The 7,066-nt window shown below is 37.5% G+C and overlaps 1 long non-coding RNA gene across 1 annotated transcript; it reads right to left on the reverse strand.

The window, feature by feature from the left end:
- Positions 1–589: 589 nt before the first annotated feature.
- On the reverse strand, positions 590–1,657 carry LOC140585615 (uncharacterized). The gene is made up of 4 exons (XR_011987554.1): positions 1,562–1,657; positions 1,017–1,101; positions 728–799; positions 590–651 (listed from the first exon to the last, which is right to left on the reverse strand). It is a non-coding gene; the product is annotated as an uncharacterized lncRNA (long non-coding RNA).
- Between the last annotated feature and the right edge of the window lie 5,409 nt (positions 1,658–7,066).

The following is a 7,066-nucleotide window of genomic DNA, read 5'->3' on the forward strand; positions in this document are numbered from 1 at the left end:
GTATTGATGTGTCACATTTCTGGTATCATCCTACTAACTTAGCACTTCAGGTATTGTGACGTGACTTTTCTGCTATCATCTTACTAACTTAGCAGTTCAGGAACTGTGATGTGACTTCTCTGGTACCATCTAATTAAGTTAGCAATGCAGGTATTGTCATGTGACTTTTCTGGTATCATCTTACTAACGTAGCAATTAAGGTATTATGTGACTTTTCCGGTACCATATGGTGCAGTTCAGATTAATTAAGGTTGTGTTCAGAACTGTTACCTAGCAATTCCGGATTTGCGACACGTCATTAACGTGAATGACAAAGTCAATCACTGATGAAACTCAACAAGCCTTTATTAAACTTAACATTTTTAAAAAAGAAAAAAAAACAACATTTTAAATTACATCCGACGTTGAGCGGTTCGTGGAGTCGCCACGGATGCATCCTCAGCCCTGAAATTTAAATAGACAGATGACAAACATCAATCAACAGCAAACATAACAGTAAATAGTAGTGGCAGTAGCACATTACCTTTTTCAAAGTTATGATACAACTTACTTAAAGAATGACTTCACTAATGTACACATATTGTTTAAGGTCATCTTCATCTCATTCAACATATCTAGCAGGAGAAGATTGTCTCGCACAGGCATGGAGATCTGAAAGGTAAGTATTTCATCAGCTTCATGTTTTTAATTTTGAACAACCAATGAAATCAAATGAAAGTGTTCTTACAGTGAACTCATTGAATTTTTCATTCCAGACTTCAACATCAGCCAGGATTAATTTCAATTTTTCTTCCAGTAGCTTCAACAAATTAAGACAAACTTATAATTAACAACATACATGTCAAGAAATATACATGTATATGTGTTTTTCTGTGCATGCAATGCCTCACCAGCTTGCCTTTTCATAATCTCACAGATATTGTTAAGGTATTGTAATGGTTGCCGAAAACTTTAATTATGTATGTTTTTAGTTTTATCTGTGTATGTATCTGTGACAATAAATTGGTTTTACTTACTTCAGCCTCTTCATTTTTCGTGTTCTCAGCTGACGCAGTTTCATCGCTGGTTTTGTCAGTCCTTTCTGCCATGGTGATGATTATCCTGGAAAAGATGCATGAAGCTTCATAGCATTGCCGGAATTACATTATAGCATTTCCAGAATTGCATCATCTAGCGTCAAGCTTCATAGCATTGCCGTAATTTCATTGTAGCATTTCTGAAATTGCTGCAATTACATTATAGCATTTCCGAAATTACATTATCTAGCATTAAGCTTCATAGCATTTCCGAATTACGAACCTTCTAGAAGTTTCTAAGCACTGGAAAAACATCAACAGACTTGATTATAAGTCAAATGCAATAATATGCATAAGTACTTGCACGTTTTTAATCTTCATTAGCCTATCAAACAATTTTCAGTCACCGTTATTTGACGGGTGCAGCGGGTTACTAACATTCAAAAATTATAGTCTAACGGTTTCACTATGAAAAAGCAGTGAGATGGCTTAAAACTTATTGTAGAAGACTAAATGCTACTAAAGAAAGGTTTTACATTACTTACCAAATAATGCTTCTAAAAGTTATGCTTGCCAGATGCACGTCTAAACAGCTTTACAATGTGTTTGTGAGCTCGTAAAAAATTACCGAGACTTTTATACTGAACCACCGACTCACGTGACCAAAGTCTATAAATATATTTGCATATCATGAATAAATCATTGACAGATATGTTTCATTACACTAACTTTCTGGCCGTAGCAATTTCGGAATTGCGATGTGTGGTTTCTGGTATCATCTTACTAACATAGCAGTTTAGGAATTGTTATGTGACTTTTCTGGTATCATCTTACTAACATAGCAGTTCAGGTACTGTTATGTGACATTTCTGGTATCATCTCACTAACTTAGCAATTAAGGTATTGCTATATGACTTTTCTGGTATCATCTTTCTAACTTAGCACTTTAGTAATTGTTATGTGACTTTTCTGGTATCATCTTACTAACTTAGCGATTCCGGGATTGCGATGTGTGGTTTCTGGTATCATCCTACTAACTTAGCACTTCAGGTCTTGTGACGTGACTTTTCTGGTATCATCTTACTAACTTAGCAGATTAGGAATTGTTATGTGACTTTTCTGGTATCATATTACTAACTTAGCAATTACGGCATTGTGATGTTTGTTTTCTGGTATCATCCTACTTACTTAGAAGTTCAGTTATTGTTATGTGACATTTCTGGTATCATCTCACTAACTTAGCAATGTCGGAAGTACTAAGTGTTTTCCCGTCTTACTAGGCCTCAAACTAACATTAGGGGGCGTCACGGCCGAACCGTATGACCTACACATCTGACCTTTGGCATGCATAAAGTAGATCAGCTCTGGATAAAGTCTGCCAAGTTTTATGAATGTGACCCTTACGAAAGGCCTACAGTGACCTCTTGAATTTGCTATGGTAGGCAATGTTAAGTGAATGGAGACACCACACCTCTCATTAGACAGGCCATAACTTCAGGTAGCAGTGACCTAGGAAAATGATTAAAAGTGCTCCTGATACTAGACAGTCTGCTCCTAAATGTAATCTATACATGTTCATTAAAATTATGCCTCCTTAATTTGAAACCAACGCATATTTTATCATTAGTGGCTGCACTTTTTTCACTAGGCCTCAAACTAACATGTGGGGGCGTCACGGCTGAGCCGTACGAGCTAGAGGTCTGAAATTCGGCCTGCACAAACTAGGTATACGTATGAATAAGTGTGCCAAGCCTCATGAACGCAGCACTTACCAAAGAGCTATAGTGGGCTGTAGAATTTGCTAAGTTGGGCAATGCAAGTCAATGGGGACATATGAGAGAGTAGGCCGCAAACGAACATGAGGGGCAGTAACGGCCCAGCCGTACGAGCTGCAGGTCTGAAACTCGGTGGAGACATACTAGACGGATGCCTGATGAAGCACGTGCAGCATCATCAGTGCAGACCTGACCAAAAAATTTCTACAATGTTTTTAATATTACAAAACCAACTTTGTTAGTGATATTTCCGGAAACGTGCGTTTTCCGGTTTGACTAACTTAGCAACGTCAGAATTGTGACGTGTGTTTTCTGGTATCATCTTACTAACTTATCAATTACGGCATTGTGACGTGACTTTTCTGGTATCATCTTACTAACTTAGCAATCCCGGAACTGCGGCGTGACATTTCTGGTATCATCTTACTAATCTAGCAATTCCAGTATTGTGACGTGACTTTTCTGGTATCATCTTACTAACTTAGCACTTTAGTAATTGCGATGTGACAATTCTGTTATCATATTACTAACCTAGCAATTACGGCATTGTGATGTGTTTTCTGGTATCATCATATTAACCTAGCACTTCAGGTGTTGTTATGTGACTTTTCTGGTATCATCTCAATAACGTAGCAGTTCAGGTATTGTTATGTGACTTTTCTGGTATCATCTCACTAACGTAGCAGTTCAGGTATTGTTATGTGACTTTTCTGGTATCATCTTACTAACTTAGCAGTTCAGGTATTGCTATGTGACTTTTCTGGTATCATCTTACTAACGTTGCAGTTCAGGTATCGTTATGTGGCTTTTCTGGTATCATCTCACTAACTTAGCAGTTCAGGTATTGTTATGTGACTTTTCCAGTATCATCTCACTAACTTAGCAGTTTAGATATTGTTATGTGACATTTCTGGTATCGTCTGACTAACTTAGCGGTTCAGGTATTGTTATGTGACATTTCTGGTATCATCTCACTAACTTAGCACTTTAGGAATTGCGATGTGACTTTTCTGGTATCATCTGACTAACCTAGCAGTCCAGGTAGTGTTATGTGACATTTCTGGTATCATCTTACTAACTTAGCAGTTCAGGTATTGTTATGTCACATTTCTGGTATCATCTCACTAACTTAGCAGTTCAGGTGTTGCTATGTGACTTTTCTGGTATCATATTACTAACTTAGCAATTACGGCATTGTGATGTGTGTTTTCTGTTATCATCCTACTAACCTAGCACTTCAGGTATTGTGACGTGACTTTTCTGGTATCATCTTACTAACTTAGCAACTTCGGTATTGCGATATGTCCTTTTCACTAACTTAACTCCGGAATTGCAATGTACCTTTTATGGGTTCATTTGACTATTACAAACCGGTAAGACACTATGACTTGTCTAGTGACCAATATGCAAAACAAAGAAGTCAGACAATGATTTAACTTAATCTTTTATTAAACTTAACAGCATCTTCATAAAATCTAACTTTGATGGACTGGAGCAGTCGGCACCACTGCATCCTCAGGCCTGAAATTTAGGCAGACAGCAGACACATCAATCACCAGCGACAGCAACTATAACAGTAAAGCAATAGTATTGGCAGTAGCACATTAGCTTTTTCAACATTTTGATGCAGCTTACTTCAGCAAATTCTTCAAAACATAGCTGACATCGAGCAGACTGGCCTTCAACTGTTTCATCGTCCTTAGCAGTTGAGGATCGTCTTTCACAAATGGGCTGTTCTGAATGGTAAGTATTTAATCAGTGTAATGTTTTTAATTTTAAACAACTACTGAAATTAAATTAAAGTGTTCTTACAGTGTCCTCATCGATTGTATGATTCCAGTCTTCAATATCAGCCAGGATAGATTTCAAACTTTCAGATTCTGTCTTTAATCAATGAAGACAAACATATGTTTAATAACAGCATATGCATTGATTTATATATATATAGACAAGAACTTTAATCATGTATGTTTTTAATTTTACCTCTGCATGTATCAATCACAATAAATTGTTGTTACTTACTTCAGCCTCTTCATCTTTACGTTTCGGAGTTGACTCACATTCTTCATCTACTGGTTTGTCAGTTTTACTGGTCCTCTTTGCCATGCTGATGATGATTATCCTGGAAAAGATTAAAGTTAGTCTTTTATATCTCATCAATTGCAATATATGGCACTACAGAATACAAGCCACCACAAAGTCTCTTAGACTGACTCTGATTGACACACAACCCTTTCCGTAATTGCATTCTCCAGCGTGAAGCGTCATAGCATTGCCGTAATTACGTTATAGCATTTCCGTAATTGCATCATCTAGCATGAAGCTTCATAGCATTGCCAGAATTCCGTTATAACATTTCCAGAATTGCATCATCTAGCGTCAAGCTTCATAGCATTGCCGTAATTTCATTGTAGCATTTCTGAAATTGCATTATCTAGCATGAAGCTTCATAGAATTTCCGAATTACGTCAAGAACCTTCTAGAAGTTTCTAAGCATTGGAAAAACATCAATAGACTTGATTATAAGTCAAATGCAATAATATGCATAAGTACCTGCACGTTTTTAATCTTCATTAGCCTATCAAACAATTTTCAGTCACCGTTATTTGACGGGTGCAGCGGTTTTCGATAATAACATTCGAAAATTATAGTCTAACGGTTTCACTATGAAAAACAGTGAGATGGCTTAAAACTTATTGTAGAAGACTAAATGCTACTAAAGAAAGGTTTTACATTACTTACCAAATAATGCTTCTAAAAGTTATGCTTGCCAGATGCACGTCTAAACAGCTTTCCAATGTGTTTGTGAGCTCGTAAAATATTACAGAGACTTTTATACTGAACCACCGACTCACATGACCAAAGTCTATGAATATATTTGCATATCATGAATAAATCATTGACAGATATGTTTCATTACACTAACTTTCTGGACTTAGCAATTTCGGAAGTGCGATGTGTGGTTTCTGGTATCATCTTACTAACGTAGCAGATTAGGAATTGTTATGTGACATTTCTGGTATCATCTGACTAACTAATCGGTTCAGGTATTGTTATGTGCCATTTCTGGTATCATCTGACTAACTTAGCGGTTCAGGTATTGTTATGTGACTTTTCTGGAATCATCTCACTAACTTAGCGGTTCAGGTATTGTTATGTGACATTTCTGGTATCATCTGACTAACTTAGCGATCCCGGAACTGCGACGTGACATTTCTGGTATCATCTTACTAATCTAGCAATTCCGGTACTGTGACGTGACTATTCTGGTATCATCTTACTAACTTAGCGGTTCAGGTATTGTTATGTGACATTTCTGGTATCATCTTACTAACTTAGCAGTTCAGGTATTGTTATGTCACATTTCTGGTATCGTCTAACTAACGTAGCAGTTCAGGTATTGTTATGTGACTTTTCTGGTATCATCTCACTAATTTAGCGGTTCAGGTATTGTTATGTCACATTTCTGGTTTCATCTTACTAACTTAGCGGTTCAGGTATTGTTATGTGACTTTTCTGGTGTCATCTTACAAACTTAGCACTTTAGGAATTGCGATGTGACTTTTCTGGTATCATATTACTAACTTAGCAATTACGGCATTGTGATGTGTGTTTTCTGGTACCATCTTACTAACTTAGTAGATTAGGAATTGTTATGTGACTTTTCTGGTACCATCTTACTAACTTAGTAGATTCGGAATTGTTATGTGACTTTTCAGGTATCATCTAACAAACTTAGTGATTTCGGAACCGTGATGTGTGGTGTCTGGTATCATCTCACTAACTTACCAATGTCGGAAGTACTAAGTGTTTTCCCGTCTTACTAGGCCTCAAACTAACATTAGGGGGCGTCACGGCCGAACCGTATGACCTACACATCTGACCTTTGGCATGCATTAACTAGATCAGCTCTGGATCAAGTCTGCCAAGTTTTATGAATGTGACCCTTACGAAAGGCCTACAGTGATCTCTTGAATTTGCTATGGTAGGCAAGGCTGTTTAGGCCCGTGTAGGCCTCAAACTAACTTAAGGGGGCATAACTGCACGGCCGTAGAAGCTAGGAAGATGGTTCAAAGTGTTCCTGAAACTAGACGGTCTGCCCTTCAATTGCCCCTATACATGTTTGTTAAAATTGTGCCTCCTTAATTTGAAAATAGACTGTTTCTTTATCTGCCTAGACGGAAGATCTTTAAGCAGATGATCGACTCCCCCTCTCAGACAACGTCACGGGGGGTCACGGCCAAGCCGTACGAGCTAGAGGTCTGAAATTCGGCA

The sequence above is a fragment of the Paramormyrops kingsleyae genome, unplaced genomic scaffold, assembly GCF_048594095.1.
Source record: "Paramormyrops kingsleyae isolate MSU_618 unplaced genomic scaffold, PKINGS_0.4 ups34, whole genome shotgun sequence".
Classification (NCBI taxonomy): Eukaryota; Metazoa; Chordata; class Actinopteri; order Osteoglossiformes; family Mormyridae; genus Paramormyrops; species Paramormyrops kingsleyae.